This window comes from Balaenoptera borealis (genome assembly GCF_965194805.1).
Source record: "Balaenoptera borealis genome assembly, chromosome: 5".
Taxonomy (NCBI): domain Eukaryota; kingdom Metazoa; phylum Chordata; class Mammalia; order Artiodactyla; family Balaenopteridae; genus Balaenoptera; species Balaenoptera borealis.
This window is the reverse complement of record NC_138862.1, coordinates 90,472,453-90,492,098: the sequence shown is the minus strand read 5'-3', so window position 1 is coordinate 90,492,098 and position 19,646 is coordinate 90,472,453.

Genomic DNA, 19,646 nt, shown 5'->3' with positions numbered 1-19,646 from the left:
TAAAATAAAATAAAATAAAATATATATGGAAAGGTAAAGGAACTAAAATAGCTATAATAATTTTGGAAAAGAAGAATAAAGTGCAGGAATCAGTCTACTCCATTTCAAGACTTATTATATAGCTGTAATAATCAAGACCATATGGTATTGAGACAGACTCATCAATCAGTGCAACAGAACAGAAAACCTAGAAGTAGACTCACGTAAATATACCCAGCTAATTTTTGATGAGCATGCAATGGCAATTCAAAGGAGGAAAGATAGCTTTTTCAACAAATGGTACCAGAGCAATTGGACATTCATATGCCCGCCCAAAATTAAACTCAATCCAAGTCTCAAACTATACAAAAATTAACTCAAAATGCATGCAAACATAAATAAAAAACATAAAACTTTTAGAAAAAAATAGAAGAAAATCTTTGAGAGCTAGGGCTAGGCAAAGAGTTCTTAGACTTGACATCAAAAACACAATCCATAAAAGGAAAAATTGATAAATCAGAATTCAACAAAATTTTAAAATTTTATTCTGTGAAAGACTGTTAAGAGGAAGAAAAGAGAAACTTATAGACTGGGGGAGAATATGTGCAAAGCACATATCTCACAAAGGACTAAAATTTAGAATATTTGATAAACTCTCAAAACTGAATAATAAAATACACACAATCCAGGTAGAAAAGTCCAATTAGAAATACATGAATAGATACTTCACAAAAGAGGATATACAGATGGAAAGTAAGCACATAAAAAGATGTTTAACATAATTAGCCATTAGGGAAATGCTAATTAAATTCCAGGCGGGATATCACTACACACTTATCAAATGACTAAAATAAAAAATACTGACAATGCCAAATGCTGACATGGGTGCAGAGCAACTTGATCACTCATACCTTTCTGCTGGGAATGTAAATTGGTACAGCCACTCTGGAAAACAGCAATTACTTAAAAACCTATACATGCCATCACCATACAATACAACGATTGCACTCCTAGGCACTTATCCTAGAGAAATGAAAACCAATATTGATACAAAAAGCCTGTACAGGAACTTTATAGAAGCTTTATTTGTAATAGTCCAAAACTAGAAACAACCCAGATGTCCTTCCATGGGTGTTTAGTTAAACAAACTGTGGTACATCCATACTATGAAAAATTACTCAGCAATAAAAAGGAATACACTGTTGATACAAACAACAACCTGGCAAATCTCTAGGTGTTGTTGAACGCAAAGTTCATGTGCCTGACTCACAGTGAGGCCAAACAAACTGAAATACTGGACTTTGGAGCAGAGAAAGGTTTATTGCAAGGATCAAGCAAGGAGAATGGGCAGCTCACGCTCAAAAACCTCAAACTTCCTGATGGTTTAGGGGGAAGAGTTTTTAAAGGCAAAATTTGGGGTGAGGGCTGCAGGGTATGTGACTTTCTTCCGATTGGTTGGTGGTGAGGTAACAGGGCAGTGCTCCAGGAATCACGCGCTCAGCCTGAAATTACCATCCTCCACCTGGGTGGGGGCCTTAGTTTCTGTAGAAGAACTCAAAGATATATTATTGTATATATCTCTTGAGGAGGAACCAGGACCATGCTTTATTGCTGTACTGTTGTTTCTTGACTGCTCTTCCTTTGTTTCATCATTCCCTCCCTAGTGAGTAACTGCTTAAACCTGCCCTTTAGAACTCAGGGAAAGGCTAAGAGGCTGAAGCCTATTTTTCTACAGACAAGAAACAGGGGACATGGAAATGCTTTTGTATCCAGGAGGGCCTCACAGGGTCCTGCTCAGTTTCACAGGGAATCATGCTAAGTGAAACAAAAAAACAAAAAAACAAAATATATATATATATAGTAGGTTATATACTACATGATTACATTAATAAAACACTCTTTGAAAGGACAAATTTATAGAAATGGAGAATAGATTAGTGGTTGCCGGGGGATCAAAAGCAGGGTGATTGTGAGAGTGAAGTGGGTGCGGTGATAAAGGGCAACATGAAAGAGCTTTGTGGTGATGGAAATGTGCCATGTCTGGACGGTATGGGTGTCAATACCCTGGTTGTGATACTGCACTATAATTTCACAAGATGCTGCCATAGGAGACAATTCGGTAAAGAGTGCATAGGAGTTCTTTGTATTATTTTTTACAGCTGCATGTGAATAAAGATTTAAAATAAACGTTTAATTAAAAAATAAAGCAATAATCTTATGGACTATTTTGTTTTGATAGATTTCAAATGTGAAAACGGATGGCTGGTCATGTGTTTGAAAGCTAATATGCAATTGTAAATTACACAAATAAGATTCTTAAAGAAAAGGGAAAAGTTACAATGCTCTTAGAGAACCAAATAAGTTATAAGTTGGCTGCACTGAATATTGTTTTCCTTTGCAGGAAAATAGGTTTAAGGACTTCCATTTCTTTTTTTTCCAATAAGAGTGTCTAAAATTTATTCAACAATTGTGTACTCAGCACCTCATATGCACTAGGAACTATTTGAGATAGAGAAAAATGATGAGCAAAAATGACATGCCTAATAGAATGTGGCCATAATAGATAACAGTACAACTAGTAGAATAAAGAAACATGAATTTGTTAGAATCCAAAGTCTCTGACTACACTACTATCATTTTTTTAATTTCTGAGTTTCTGATGGAGCTTTTTTCATCACCAGGTCCTTTGCTATCCACCTATATATACAGCACTTTTCTTTCAAAATTAATAACTTAGCAAGACTTCATATGTGTTAGCAAGAGTCCTCATGTGTTAAAAGCTCTGTTTGTACAAAAAACACAGTACAAGCTAAAGACTTTCAAAAAGAAAAAATATTTAAACTTAATTTACATATAAGACAGACAGTTTTAGGTTACTTCTGTGAAATAAATTTACATTTTATGGCAAACAAGAAAAATTTAAACATAAAAAATTTTTCTCTGCCATTTGGCCTCCTCTGTCCCCTCTACTGTGCATTGTGTATCTGCATTAAGCATTGACCAAATCTCCCCCATCAGCAGAAATACCTGCTCAACCATAAAGAGCAACATTCTCCTAGCACCACCAAGACAACTTCCTTAAAGATAGGATTTCTTCTTGATCTTGTAAGGGGGTCACAATGACCCATCACTTTGTACTTGCAGATCTGAATTATGTGAACTGTCAATAATACACCATCTAATGTATAGCTGTCTATCTCAAAAAACTGATATGACTGTGTTTTGACTTCTAAGGGGCAGAACTGTTCTTGGAGATTTCTGAGGGGCTGTTCCTGGGTTATGATCCTCAATTTGGCTTGAATAAAATTTTCCATTTCTTTCTTAGATCAACTGATTAACTTTTCATCAACACTTTTTATTCTGAAACCAATTTTCTGGATTTCTGGTTTTTAAATATCCAGTAAATACTGGAATGGAGTCTATGTGTTCATTTTCATTTAGCAAACTGCAGCACCTACAGTCACTAGGAGGAGCACATGTCTCAGAGAAAATTGCTAAGTATTTTTTCCATTCTGTCAATATTAGTACTTTTCAATGAAATGCCCACCTGATTTAATTCTTCATTCTTCAGAAAGTTTTGAAATGAAAGGGTAAACATTTGCTTAAAGAAATAAAACATAGTATGCAGCTCTATCAGCCAGAATAGCTCATAAAATGAAAAGGCAAAGAGGAAACACAATAGCTATCTCATGGATAGCTGAGATTTACGCAACTATTATGCAGAAAAAAATTGCTCCCAGAGAAAAATGCTATCTGTTCCTAGGTCACATAATAATCTGTTCTTGAATGACAGAATACCATATTTTTATAGAATTTGTTTGGATGAATAGAATTTGAAGTCCAGTAAAGCACAGTTTTTCTCTGATTTAATATTTGGTAACATAAATATATTCTTACTTTGTCTAGCTGTTTAAGAGCTCCCTATTATTTTATAGATAACTCCTGTTGTTATTAAAGATAATATCTATTTTCCAATGAATAATCTTTTTTTGATGACATAATAAACACAAACTATTTTATGAGAAACTTTTCTTCCTTGCTCTTTGAGCTTCACTATTGAAAAACTATGTTTCTTTTCTAGAACAGAAAGGCAGCAATAGCAACATAATTGCTACTGTGAGCAATAGAGATTTAAACCTCCTTTCCTCCATTACTGAACTCTGCCTAAAACTAACCAGTGCAAGATTTGGATAAAGGATGCCAAGGTCATACAAGGAACAAGAAAAAAACATCTTTAAAAACCGCCTTTTTTTTTTTTTAGAAATCTAAACATTTATGCTATCTCCTCCATCCAGCCAGAGACAAGTCCTTAAGAGACAAGCATTTCTGATTGTTCCAAGTTATTTTGCCCATTTGTTGACACCACAAATAGAAAGTTAAAGACATAAATAATTTACAATGAATTACTATCTTCGGGCCGGAGGTTTATTTCTCCATTTTACACCATGGGATTCACAAAAGCAAATTAAAGGAGCCACAATAGCATAATATTTGATAGCTTAAATATTAATTTCAAATCTACTACATCTAATCTTTCATAATAAACCTTCTTGATTGATACAACCCTTGTCTCATGTTTCTGAAGGGTAAAATGAGAATCAGAAGATTTAGGGAGACTATATCACAAAATAGGATAGAATTCTTATTTAATGTGAGTCAGCATAATCTATAAATGTGAAAAGAATTTACTGGTCTTTTGCTTATTTCTTTTCGGTAGTTAATACTGATAAGAATTGACTTTTTTAATGCAGAATCCCCCATACACACATTTCATTTATTCATTTTCATATTATTTAGCAATGATTAGGTACAAAATATTTAAATAGACTAATAGAAAAAAAAATATAAAACATAAATTTTTGCCCTTGAGGAATTCATGACTTAATAAAAATAGCTAATAGGGCTTCCCTGGTGGCGCAGTGGTTGAGAGTCTGCCTGCCAGTGCAGGGAACGTGGGTTTGAGCCCTGGTCTGGGAGGATCCCACATGCCGCGGAGCAACTGGGCCCGTGAGCCACAACTACTGAGCCTGCGCGTCTGGAGCCTGTGCTCCGCAACAAGAGAGGCCACGATAGTGAGAGGCCCGTGCACCGTGATGAAGAATGGCCCCCACTTGCCGCAACTAGAGAAAGCCCTTGCACAGAAACGAAGACCCAACACAGCTATAAATAAATAAATAAATAAATAAATAAATAAATAAATAATAAAAATAAAGGAATTCCTTTAAAAAAAAAAAGCTAATAAAAAACAATGATTTATACCATATATTGATATAGTGTATATGCCAGGCACACACACATTTACATGTATTAATTCATCTAATCTCACAGCATTACTGTGAGAAAGGTACTACTATTATCCACATTTTTCAGATGAGAAAACCAAAGGACAGAGAGCTTAAATCTCCATTTAGTAATATTTTCAAAGCATAGCAATTGGTAGATATAAATTCCAAAATTGCAGTTAGCATTTTTTTCCTTTTTCCTGAAACCAAGATACAGTTTCCAAAGTCTTCCTGTAGAGCCCTGTAAAGATTATTTTGCAATCATCACTATGACTATTTACTGTAAAGGAATTGCCTTAAAATTCAAACAGAAGCACTAACTTCTTAGCAATTTCCTCTTTCCATTCTGTCTTTCTGATCTTGAGGAGATGGCTTGAAGCGAGATCTTAGTTCCCTGCCCAGGAATTGAACCTGGGTAGCCTGGATGAAAACCAGGAATCCTGGCCACTAGACCAGCAGAGGCTAGAGGCTAGAAGCAAAGTTTCCCTGGCTCTTGCCCCCATTTGAAAGCAAGAATATTTCAAAGAGACAAAACTGTAAAAACAGGTACAAAGTTCATTATTAGAGACACAGCACAACATGTGGGAGAGCACACAGAGAAACAGTTTGTTTAGTTAAGACAGAAGCAAGGCAGAGATACACACACACAGAGGAAGGGTGTGGGCATCTTCCCTAGTGAGGAGGAACACAGTAAAGAGGCGGTTAAGTCATTTATATAGGGCAGTTCTTCCGGTTATTTGTTTACCTTTGGCCAATTATCCTCTTTCTTTTTCTGCACCTGACCTGCCCTAGGACCCTCCCCAACATGGGTGGGCAACATTTTTCCAAGACGGATTCCAGCCCAAAGGCCTATGTGAGACTTGGCATCACCTATTATAGGGTGCCGCCCCCTCCTTTTTGACCCCCAAGAAGGCTTTCTGTGCATGTGTAATCAGGGCGGTCTCCTTGACCTCAAGAATGAGAATTATGTGGTCTCTTTATCTTTTATCTGGGAAAGACTCAGCTCCTCTCTGCCCCTGCCATTACTGTTATGTTAAAGCGTCCACCAGAGGCAAAATCCAGCTATTTACCCTGTTCCTGTTCTTATTTCCATCTGGAAGTGTAAACAGGAGTCTGGTTGTAAATGTCTAACTTGGAGCCCATCTATCTCCTGCCTCACTTCCTCCCATAGTATTATATTCTCTAAGTAGAAGTCTGTCCATTCAAACAGTATACTTACACCAGGGTTCCTGATGCTCAGACATGGTCCTTGTGTAATTCAATTTACTTAGATAAGAAATAAATATCATAAGTATTACGCAAACTCTTCCAGAGAGTAGAAAGAAATTCCTAACATTTTTAAGAACTTGACAATGATATCAGGAAAAGTAAATTATAGACCAATAACTCTCACAAACATAGATGCAAAAATTGTTTACAATATATTAGCAAACTGAATCTAGTGACACATGAAAAGGATAACATTTTAACATTTAACATTTTAACATTTGGGTTTATTACAGGCATAAAATATTATTTTAACATTTTCAAATAAATAATGTATTTCACTACATTAGCACAATTATGAGAAAAATCAAAGATTATCCTATTAGACAAAAAACTGACAAAATTCAATACCAATTTGAAACCAAGCAGGACCCTGTGGGGCCTTCCTGGGTACAAATCCTTTCTGTGTCCCTTACTTGTTTGTAGGAAATAGGCTTCATTCAGCCTCCTAGACCTTCCCTTAATTCCAAAGAGCAGATTCAAACAGTTGCTAATCAGGGAAGTAAGGGAACACAGAAACAAGGGAGGAACAGTCAAGAAACAATAGTGTAGCAATAAATCATGGTCCTGGTTCCTCCTCAAGGAACATACATAACAATATATCTCTGAGTTCTTATATAGGAACTAAGGCCCTCACCCAGGTGGAAGATGGTAATTTCAGGCTAAGCACATGATTCCTGGAGCACTGCCCTGTTACCTCACCACCAACCAATCAGAAGAAAGTCAAAGACCCTGCAGCCCTCACCCCAAATTTTGCCTATTAAAAACTTCTCCCAGAAAACCATCAGGGAGTTTGGGGTTTTTGAGCACGAGCCACCCATTCTCCTTGCTTGGCCATGCAATAAACCTTTCTCTCCTCCAAACTCTGTGCCTCACTACACGTCAGGCACACAAACTTGCATTTGGTAACAAATTCATGGCTTTAAAAAATCATCTTAGGGAACTAGGAGTAGAAAAAAACTCTCTCAATCTGATAAAGAATATCTATTGGGGGAAAAAAAGGCAACAGCAAACCTCATACTCAACAGTAAAATGTTGAATAATTTCTCTGGAGATTAGAACTGTGAAATAAAATTCATATTTATGGCAAGACAAGAAAAATTTAAACATAAATTCTTCTCTACCCTTTGGTCTCCCCTATACTCCCACTGTATGCTGTGTATCTGCATTATGCATTGACCAAATCTCCCCCATAGGCAGAAATACCTGCTCAACCATAAACAACAACATTCTCCTAGCATCAATAAGACAACTCCTTAAAAGATAACATTCCTTCTTGAGCTTGTAAAGGATCACATGACCCACCACGATGGTGCTTAAATCTGGATTATGTAAACTGTCAATAATACGTCATTTAAGGTACAGCCCTCTGTCTCAAAAACTCGTATAAACTATGTCTTGACTTCTACCAGGCGGAACAGTTCTCAGAGCTTTCTGAGATGCTCTTCCTAGGTTATAATCCTCGTTTTGGCTTGAATAAAATTTTCCAATTCTTTCTTAGATTGACTAATTTTTCATCGACAGAACCAAGAAAAGGATACCCACCATCACAACTTCTATTAAAGACTGTACTGTACTGTTCAGTGAGGCAAGGGGCAAAGAAGTCATAGAATTGTTACAGAAAATGTGATTTTAAAAGTCCAAAATGATTGAAATAAATAAATGAATTTATCAAGGTAGTTGGACATAAAGACAATATATTTAAAAATACTAATTTTATATACCAGTAACAAAAAGAAATTATAAATTAAAAAATAATATTTCACAATTATAGTTTTAAAAGCAAATGCTCAGAAATAAAGCTACTAAAGATGAGTAACTGAAAAAGGTTAAGATTAAAAAAATAAATGAAAAAACAGGTTCATAATTTATGAAACTCAATAAATTAAAGATATCAAGTTCTTCTAATTAGTCTGTATACACAGTGGGATTTAAATTTTAAAAATTTCCATTACTGCTTTTTGCAGAAATTTACTAGCCAGTTTAAAAATTTATGAGTGTATGCAAAGGTCAAGAATGGTTGAAAAATCTTTAAGAAAAAGAATAAAGCTAAAGGACTATCTGAAATCAAGATCCATTGTAAAGTTAAAGACTGTGCTGTTTGTGTGTGAATAGAGAAACTCTCCAGGGAACAGAACAGTGCCCAGAAATGCAAGGGGAAAGTGAAGTACAAAAGAAAAAAGCATGGTGTTTTCAGTAAAAGGTACTGAGTCACTCATATAGCTACCTGGAAAACAATATCCTCATACTCACATGACCCTATATAAAAAAAAAAAAAAGTAAATCTTTAATAAGAAATCTTAGGAGAACATCTTCATAATTAAGAGTAGGCAAAACTTTCTTAAACAGGACACAAGATCTCCTAATAATGAAAGAAAAAAATGATAAAGTTTATTAAAATTAAGAGCTTCTTTTAAACTGAGATCACTGAAAGTGTAAAAAGGCAAGCCACAAAATGGGAGAAAATATTTGTCTATACAAAAAACTTTTATCCAGATTATACAAAGAAAAATATACACAAGGTGAAAATGAGAAATGGCAAATACTCATACAGACACTTCACAAAAGGAGATATGCGAATGGCCAGTAAACATATGAAAAGGTGTTCATCTTTATCAGTCATCATACAAATGCAAATTCAAACCTTAGCAACCACGAAGTACATGCCAAAATGGCTAAAATGAAAAGGAGAAAAAATTCCAAAATTCTCTTAGAAAGCTTTGGAACAGCCACAATTCTCATATGATATTGACAGCATATATTAATTGGTACAGTATCTTTAGAGAAATATTTGGAGGCACCTGCTAAACATAGGAATAATGTTCATTGACTATCATTGATCCAGGTGATTCTGATATCATTAGAAGCATGCCAGAATAGACTGGTGAAAAGTAAATCATGCACAATTTTTCTTTAATAAAACTGTCCAGAGCTTGTTTAAAAAAACAAACAAACAAAAAAGAATAACAATTCTACTTACAGGTATATAACAGAATTGCATACATATGTTTTCTTAAAGACAAATACTAGAATGTTTATAACAGCACAGATTAAACTAGGCCTGAACTTGAAGCTACTCAAATACCAATCAATAGTACAATGGATAAAATAGACTGTATATTTACACAACGGAATACTGTAAAGTAATGAGAGTGAATGATCTCTAACTAAGAGCAACAAAAAGAATGAATTTCACGCACATGATACTGAGATAAAGAGGCCAGGCACAACAGAATACATTGTATAATTTTGTTTATACATAACATAAAAATAGGCAATACTAATCTATGCTGTTAGAAGCCAAGGCGGTGATTACGTTTGGGCAAGTCAGAAAGTGACTGGAAACGGCATGTAGGGTGCAGGAAAAGGTGGTTCTGGGGTGACAGTACTGTTCTATTTCTTTATCTGGGCTCTAGTTACACAGGTAGATGCAGTTTGTGAAAACTACCAGTTATAGAGAGTTTGGTATGTAAACTTTTACATATATGTGTTATATAATAATAAAGGAATTCTAAAAATTATTTAAAAAGAAAAGCCACCACCTGCATGGTGCTTAAAATCTCTAGATTTTTGAAACAATTAAAAATTACAAGTTTGAGCTCACAAGTTAAAGTGATTTAAAGAAAATTGAAAGTTTAAATTAAAACATAATACTCTTTTATTAACCTAATTTTATTTTCTACATGTTAATAGAATGGTTTTATTAAAAATCATTTTAAGCTTTTGCATATTTGTGTAATTCTAGCAATTAATTTTTTGCAAATAGGTTGCCACAAATGTTTGTCACCTGGCATTGATTTTGCAGAAGTAGGAAAACATATAACAAAATCAACCAACGATTATAGGGATTTTTATTCCCAAAAAATCAATTACTATTCTAGCTATTTTGTGTCTCTATGGAAAATTTTAGACACAAATGCCTAAATTAAAGCATTTAGTTAAATGCCTCAATTTAAAAAAATGCATTTTGGGTCCCTGTGATATCCTTTTTCACCCCATATCTTAGACAATAGTTTTGAATCCATTGATGCCATTCTCCCACCTCTACTCTCATTGCTGTGTCTAAGCACTAGATTGAAGTAAATATCTCATTTTCCTTTGGAAATATTTAGTGAATTCCAGTGTGAATCCAAGGACAAAGTGTGCCATAATGAAATGGATCTTCATGTCTCCAAGTCCCCATGTTGCCATGCTCTCTTGGTACCCCAACATTTATACACACACACACACACACACACACACACACACACGCGCGCGCACACACATACACACACACACACGCACATGTTCAAGCCCACTACCAGGTACCCTGTGTCCTCCAGTCCCATGGAGGAATCATCCTGAGCCAGTCCTCCAGGAGCCTAGTACCATGTCAAACTCCTCCTGACCTTCCTGCCAATAAAACTTGCCAATTGTTTACTCCATTCTCTTAAGACCAAGTCTACTTTCCAAAGGAAGAGCTAAAATTAATCTGATCTATAATCATAGGTATAAATGCACAATAACCCCTGCTTCTCTGTCCAGGGAAATGTAGCTCCCACAGCAGTCCTCTTGAGACTATGCTTTAACTTTAAGGCATCATGCTCATTAGATTTCATGGAACATTTGTAGAAGACATTTTGTGGGTAGAAAAAGACTCTCTAAGAAGTCTTTTCATGCAAGTACTAGTCTATGGCAGATTTTGTGCAATCCACTGTCATATCATAATACTTCAGTGTTTACCATTCTCTCTTAAAAAACAGATTTCAAAAGTAGACAAGGCTGGGCTTCGCTGGTGGCGCAGTGGTTGAGAGTCTGCCTGCTAATGCAGGGGACACGGGTTCGAGCCCTGGTCTGGGAAGATCCCACATGCCACGGAGTGGCTGGGCCCGTGAGCCACAACTACTGAGCCTGCGCGTCTGGAGCCTGTGCCCCGCAACGGGAGGGGCCGCGATGGTGAAAGGCCCGCGCACCGCGATGAAGAGTGGCCCCCACTTGCCGCAACTGGAGAAAGCCCTCGCACGAACCGAAGACCCAACACAGCCAAAAATAAATAAATAAATAAATAAAGTAGCTATTAAAAAAAAAAGTAGACAAGGCTAAAATATTTAATACAAATAAATAAGCAATTTTAAATAGCAATTGTTCAGAACTTCAATTGGACAGTGAAAGGTTAGCCACTTTGGTTTAATTTCCTGTAGCATGAAAATTTTTCTATGTCCTTCTAATTTTATATTAATAAATTAATTTATATTAATCTATCTTTAGGGAGGCTGATTATTTGAAAATTTATTCCACTGGATCCTATTTTTCAAGTTTTATTTTTCTAATATAGTCTAGAAATGCCAGGCTTATTGGACTGTTCTGACCTTTGAAATTAATAACTCCCTTTTAAATAATTGATCAGTGTTCTTATATCTCAAAGAATGTTTGATATAAGTTTTATTCACAATATTTGGGATAGCAAAATACCATAATTTTTTAGCCTTTTTAATTAAAAACATAATCAAACTAAAAAGAAAAAATCAATCTTAAGATCTGCCTGTAGAAAGGCAAAACCGTCAATTTACGCTAAAAAAACCTCTCCATTCTTGTTATGACATTTTCTCAGCGCCCAAGTGAATGCTATACATATGAAAACTAGCTTCTTTGAAAATCTCATCTATTTTATAAAGTTACTTAAGATTTCATGGGAATTTTCAGTTGGATTTAATCAAAGGGAGAAAAATGGTATAGACATTATAACTCAGCAGTTGTTTTAGTGCATGAATTACTCTAAAGGTCTTGACATTTATTTCTTTAGAAGGGCATTCACTTTCTTATTATAAATTTATAATACCAAAGAAGAAGGTACAACATATACCCTGGAAAAACATTTTGTATTATTGAGGAAGGCATGGAAAGTCTACTGGATGGGTAACGTAGACAGGAAGTAAATCAAGGTGACTGGGGACTAAGGTTGTGGCCCTGAGTCAAGTCTGAGACAGGAGCTATATCTAAAGAGAGAGAGATTACAAGAATCCATCAATGAGAGACAAGTTGTGGGAAAAACCAGGTATCATGGAGATAATGGAGGCATGAAACAGAAAATTCCTGTTGAATAAAAATAGCAAAGTGCAGCAAAATATATGAAATACTAGCATTCTAAGTGAAATACTAAAAGCAAAAAGACTCAAAGCATTACCATGTATAAGATTATATCTGCTATACATTCTTGTGTTTCCTTCTCTTTTTTTCTCTCATGTCCCCAAAATAAATATATTTTTTAAACCCTCTAGAAGTATGCATATGAAACAAATAATAGTGTTACTATTACTTCCAAACTTCCAGAGAAAGGATAAAAAGATTTTGATGGGGGAGAGGGGTATCAAAAGCATGCTTTAGGTTTAGAGATCAATTATTAATATTATTATTATTTATTCATTGACATCAATTATTATTCACCAACTTTTATAGGAGAAAGTATTCATGGATTAATTTCAGAATACCTAAAAATTAAAAAATACAAATTGAATAAAATAAATAACTAGTTCAACCAACAGACCAGAAGTGAGATGCCACAGACCCTACATGAGTTAGGGCTAAGTGGTAGAGTACTAAGTATACAGAAAGAGTTTCAGCCTTCAGATTCCAGAATGCACCTCCTATTTACCTACACTCCCTCCCCAGTCATTCATTCAACAAATGTTAATTTACCTACAAAATACCCAGGACCACAGAGCTGTTGGGTCTTTGATGGGGATGAGCTGCTGGGGAAAACAAGCAATTACAGTACATTATGATATGAGCTTTTTGGCGATCTGCACTCTGGAGGCCTGCATGCAATAAAGACACTTTATTTTTGCCTGATGAGGAGAGTAAGAAGTGTAGGGGAAAAAACGTTGGAGGAAGGACTTAGTAAAAGTGCAGAGGAATTTAGAGAGCAAGGTACTCTGGTTTGGATGTTAAAAATGTTGACCTGAATCAGATCACCTTGTTGAACAGAATATAAACCTTGCTGGGTTCCTTGAAATTTAAGTTGGCCAAAATGGAAACTGATCTCTGTTCAGTAAACATAGTTTCCTTCAAATGGCACCCTTGAAACTGCCAGAAGAAACCACAAAACAGGAAACAAAGACAGAGACGCCCCATAGTCTGCCTGAATTTTCACCTACTTTCAGTGCCTTGAAGACATTTCACATGATTTCAAAACTGCAGTGCCCCTGGAGATGACAAATTGGCATGCTTTTTATAATAAATCTGCTGTTATTGATTGATTTAATATCGTGTATATATGAAATGACCAGTGTCTACATTTTCATAAATTGCTTTCTTACTAAAATTTAGCGTCTTTTGGTTGTGTTTCTTAATTTCCCAGCTGGCTCAAATATTGGCATTGAAGCTTTTTCCCTATAGGTGAAACCTATTTTGACTCTCAGCCAATCCTGACCAAAGCAAAGAAAATATTTGGAAATTAATTTGGAATAGCAGCTGAGATCAAGAGTGAGTGTGCAGTGGGTTTGAGGATGTGCCCACTGAATTGCAGTATATAAAACTTGGCTTATGGTTCTGTCTCCAGTTTGATATTTTGTCAGAACCTGACAAAATTTGAAATGGTTCCCCTCCCTTGGCCCTCCATAATTTGATTATTTTAATTGGGACCAGATGATAATTTTACATACTTGGGGCCAGATGATTATTTTAAGCAAACAAGAGGTAGAGACTGGTCAAATAATTTCCCTATCAAATTTTCCCAATTAAATGTAACATCAGGCTATTATCTCAGCTGTTTCTTCTGTCTTTCTGAAGTTGAGAGTATTCAACTGTCAAAATGGCTATCAAATAAAAGCAAACAGGCACTTAGATAAGGGGAGACTTTTCAAAAATACTATTGCAAGAGAGAGAATGCCTCAATCATAAATCTGCAAGTGTCTTGAAATAAAATAGAAAAAGGCCCATAAGGCAGAAAAGGAAGTTTTTCTCAATGTTAACGTCTTCCAAACAATAATAGAATATCTCAACCAGGACATTGACATTGATACATCAAGACAGGACATTTTCATCACCACAAGGATCCCCTTTATAAATACACTCACTTCTCTCACACCTTCCCCAACTACTGGAACCACTGATACCTTTTCCATCTCTATAATTCTGTCATCTCAAGAATATTATATAATGGAATCATAGTGTGTAACCTTTTGAGATAGGCTTTTTTTCCCCCACTCTTCAAAACTCCCTGGGAATTCATTCAGGTTGTTGCATGTATCAATAGTTTGTTTTTACTGTTGAATTTCATTCATTGTGTGAATGTAACACTGTTCTAACATGCATAGATTGAAGGGCAATTGGGTTGTGGCTAATTCTGGGCTATTATGAATAAAGCTCCTACAAACTTTGTGTACAGGCTTTTTGTGTGAACATAATTCTTCATTTCTCTGGAATAAATGCTCAGCAATGAATTACTGGGTTTTATGGTAGTTACACATTTAGTTTACTAAGAAAGTGAAAAAAGTTTCCCACAATGGCCAAATTATTTTACATTCCCAACAGCAATGTACGAGTGATCAAGTTGTTCTGCACCCATGTCAGCATTTGGCACTGTCAGTATTTTTTATTTTAGCCATTCTGATACATGTGTAGCAAAATATCATTGGAGTTTTAATTAGCATTTCCTTAATGGCTTATGATGTTGAACATCTTTTCATATGCTTAATTGCAATCTGTATATTTTCTTTAGTGAAAAGTCTATTTATCTATGTTGCCCATGTTATAATTAAATTAAATTAAACAATTTAATTATAGTACTTGCTTACTATTAAGTTTTGAGTATTATATTAGTTTGCTAGGGCTGTCATAGCAACACACTGCAGACTGTGTGGCCTAACCTAGAAATTCATTTTCTCACAGCTCTGGAGTCTAGCAGTACAAGATCAAAGTGTCAGTAGAGCTGGTTTCTTGAGGCGTCTCTTTGCCTCGCACATGGCCATCTTCTCCCTGTGTCTTCACATGGTCTTCACTCTGTGTGCATCTGCGTCCCAATTTCCTCTTCTTACAAGCATATCAGTCATACTGGTTTAGGGCCTATCCTAATGACTTCATTAAATTTAATTACCTCTATAGTTTTGCCATTACAAAAGCCTTGAGGAAAAGAGAATGTTCTATTAGAGGGAATAAAGGACGGTGGTCAGTCAGCCTGTCTGGAGAAGATAAGAGCAGCCCATGAGGAGGCTAGTGAGACAGACCTGCTCATGCCAGGCCTAGTCAGTCACATTAGGCAATTCCAACTTTATTTTAAGAGCAGTGGGGGTGGCAAGATGCTGACATGCCTCCATCTCTAAGTGCAGTCATATTTCTTTATCAAGACGAGGAAGTCCACCTCTATATTCAGTGTACTGATAGTTTTTATCATGAATGAGTGCTGAATTTTGCAAATGTTTTCCTGAAAAAAATGATATGATTATGTAATTTTTCTTCTTTAGCTGGTTAACAAGGTAGATTACATTGATTGTTCCTTAATACTGAACCATCCTTGCATCCATGGAATAAATCCCACTTTGTCATGGTATAAAATTCTTTTTTTACATTGTTGAGTTCTATTTGTTAATTTCCTAAATAGTTATAGAGGTATTCAAACTATCTATTTCACATCAGGTGAACTGTGGTAGTTTCTGTTTTTGAGGAAACAGTCCATTTCAACTACCTTGTCAAATGTATGGTGTAGAATTTTTCATAGTATGCCCTTATTAACTTTTTGAAATCTGTAGGTTCTGTAGTACATCACTTGTTTCATTTTTTTTTTTTTTCAGAGTACCAACCCTGCCATGTTGATTTTCTCTGTTTTGTTTTTTTATGATATATTTAGGTCTAGCCTTTTACTTTTAAAAATTTACACTGGAAGTGAACTTCTTAGAGACAGCATATAGTTGGTTCAAATATGCCAAGTTATTCTTTATTTTCTGTTTCTTCACTATGCTTTTGTTTCTCTGTTTTCTTTTTCCTATCCTACCATGGTTTATTTGAATCTATTTTTAAAATTCCCTTTTGATTTATCTCAGGTGTTTCTGAGTGTATTTCTTTTTATACCATTTTAAGTAATTATTACACTACAAATACATAACTTACCACAGGCTATAACTGTTATCATTTTACTAGTTAGACCTAACGTACAAAACTTATCTCCCTTTACACCCATTTACTCTCCTCTATTTGCAGTAGAGGAACGATTGTCTTAAATATTTCCTCTAGATACAGCTAGAACCACATCAGTCAGTGTTATAACTTTTCTTCAGTTGTCAAACACGACTCAAAACACTCAACATGAGAAGACTCATCTATTGCATTTACCCATATTTTGGCCTAACATGCCCTTCCTTCCTGATGTTCCAAGGTTCTTTCTTTTATAGTTTCCTATTTGTTTATAAACTTCCATTAGCCTTTTATTAGGGTAGGTCTACTAGAAACAAATTCTATTAGTTTTCCTTCATTGGAAATAGTTTTTTTGATTTCCCCTTCACTGTTAAAGGAAATGTTCTCCAGCTATAAAACTCTGTATTGGCAGTTCTTTTCTTTCAGCACCTGAAACATTTGGTACCACTTCATTCTAACCTCATTGTATCAGATGAGAAATTCAATGTCTTTTGAATTTTTTCCCACTATATGTAAGGCATCATTATTTTTCTGGCTGCTTTATAGATTTTTCCTTGTCTTTAGTTTTCAGAAATTTAATTATAATTTGTCTTGGCATGGATTTGTGTAAATCTATTCTGTTTGGGTTTTGCTCACCTTCTTAAATATGTAAGTTTTTTTGTTTTGTTTTGTTTTGTTTTTTCTCTTTCACACATTTGGAAAGGTTTCAACCACTATTTCTTTGATCACATTTTTAGCCCTGCAGTCTTTATCCTCCTTTTAGGGGACTCTCATGACATGAACGTAAGTTCTGTTGTTATAGCCCATCAGGTCTCTGAATCTCTTCATTTATTTTTTCATCTACTTCTGCTCTCTTTTTCAGATTGAGTAAATTTCTACTTTTCTTTTTTTAAATTTTTATTTATTTATTTTTGGCTGAGCTGGGTCTTCGTTGCTGCGTGTGGGCTTTCTCTAGTTGTGGCAAATGGGGGCTACTCTTTGTTGCGGTGCATGGGCTTCTCATTTCAATGGCTTCTCTTGTTGTGGAGCACGGGCTCTAGGCACACGGGCTTCAGCAGTTGTGGCACATGGGCTCAGTTGTTGTGGTTCCCGGGCTCTAGAGCACAGGCTCAGTAGTTGTGGCACATGACCTTAGTTGATCTGAGACATGTGGGATCTTCCCGGACCAGGGCTCGAACCCATGTTCCCTGCATTGGCAGGTGGATTCTTAACCACTGTGCCACCAGGGAAGTCCCTCCATTTTTCTGTCTCAGAACTTGCTGATTCTTTCTTCTATCCTATCAATTTGCTGTTGACATGACCTACCGAACTTTTTATTTTGGTCTTCATACTTTTCAGTTCTAAACTCTCCTTTTGCTTATTCTTCATTTCTTCTATTTATTTGCTCAGGCTTAGTATTTTTAAATTTGTTTTAAGCATTTTTTAATTGCTTGTTGACACAATTTCATCATGGCTGCTTTGGGATCCTTATTAAATAATTCCAACATCTCTGCCACTAAATTTACACATTGACTGAATATTTGGACAAGGGCAAAACACTCAAAGTTGTGGTTACCAAGTGACTTTTCTCAGTGAAAAGACTGACATGTTGAGGCCCTTAGAATTAATTGGTCTCTCCTGGATTCAAGACACACCACTGCTTAATTCTCCTATCCAATTTGAATCTGGTACCCCACACAGGCTGTAGCTAACTTCTTTTACTGTTGAGTTGGGCTTTCCAATTTTCCCATATTTTTGTTATTTTTATATTCCTTCCCATTGGGTGCTAAAGGCATGTTACTATCATTTCATTAGATACTGTATATGCTTGTATTTATTTTTCTTATCTCTGTTAACTTTATCACTGAAATCGAGTTGATAGATTTCCTATACCTCATATATTTTTCGTATCTGGCACTTTTCATCATTATACATATATATTAAGAGAGTATACAGTATGCTGACCCATGCCCCCAGCTGCCAGCTGGCCAAGTAGTCTAAACAGATAGTCACCAAGTGCTATGAATCCACTCCCTGAATAGTTACCTATCTGTGCTTCCTAGAGTCCCAAAATGATGACGTCTTACCCACTAAGTTAGATTATCTTTGTTCAGAGTGAGTTCGCTACAACCCATTTAGAAATTACAGTAAATATGGATTGACTTGGCTTCCAGGCTCACAGTAATTCCCCAGCATTCAGGTCTAGGCTAGCCTCCCTTTCTAGGGGGAATTACTTCACTCATACATTCATCATTGGTTCTAATATTTCTTCAATTAATGATACTTTGTATTACCCACACACTAGAGATAAGCACATGGCCCAGTATGTACAAACGTAGTATCTCTACTCCAACCCTGTGCTGCAGAAATTGGACTAAGAAATATGTGATATATTTCCACCCATCTAGAGTTCTTCCCCTGAACTTTTCCCAAGCATTGCTGAGGGTAAAAGCCTCTTCTCCTCCAGTAATGAAGATGCAAAAAGCTGAACCTAGAGCCTCCAGTGGTCCATCCACAATCATAGGTTGAAAGTGATCAGTGGTAGGAGAGGATTAAGGTAATACACAGAAAGACCAGAATTGGGAGGAAGAGGAAAAAAAGCCCTAGTGACATGAGGGTTCTGCTTCTAGTCATTTCCATTTATGCTTCTATAATTCTTAGTTACATAAGCCAGTATATCCTTCAGTTAACCAAAGAGGTTTCAGGTTGTGTTTTTGTCACAGGCAACAGAAGAGACCTGACTACCATAATCACAGCTTTCTACCTTCCTCATCTGACAGGTTAGCTTTCTACTCATATTTCTTTCTACCTACCCTACTGTCATGCCCATTTGAATTATAAATACATGAGATTTATCTTAGATTCTATATCCAATTTTTAACATTGATAATCAGAAAAAAATCTCTAATACACAAAAGAAAGGCACCAACATGGTCTGATATCCTATTTGTAAATTGAAAACAGTTGGCCTCTTTATGGAATTATTATGCTAGGAGGTTATTTTCTTGGTTTGTTGGGTTCCCAGTAGTATTT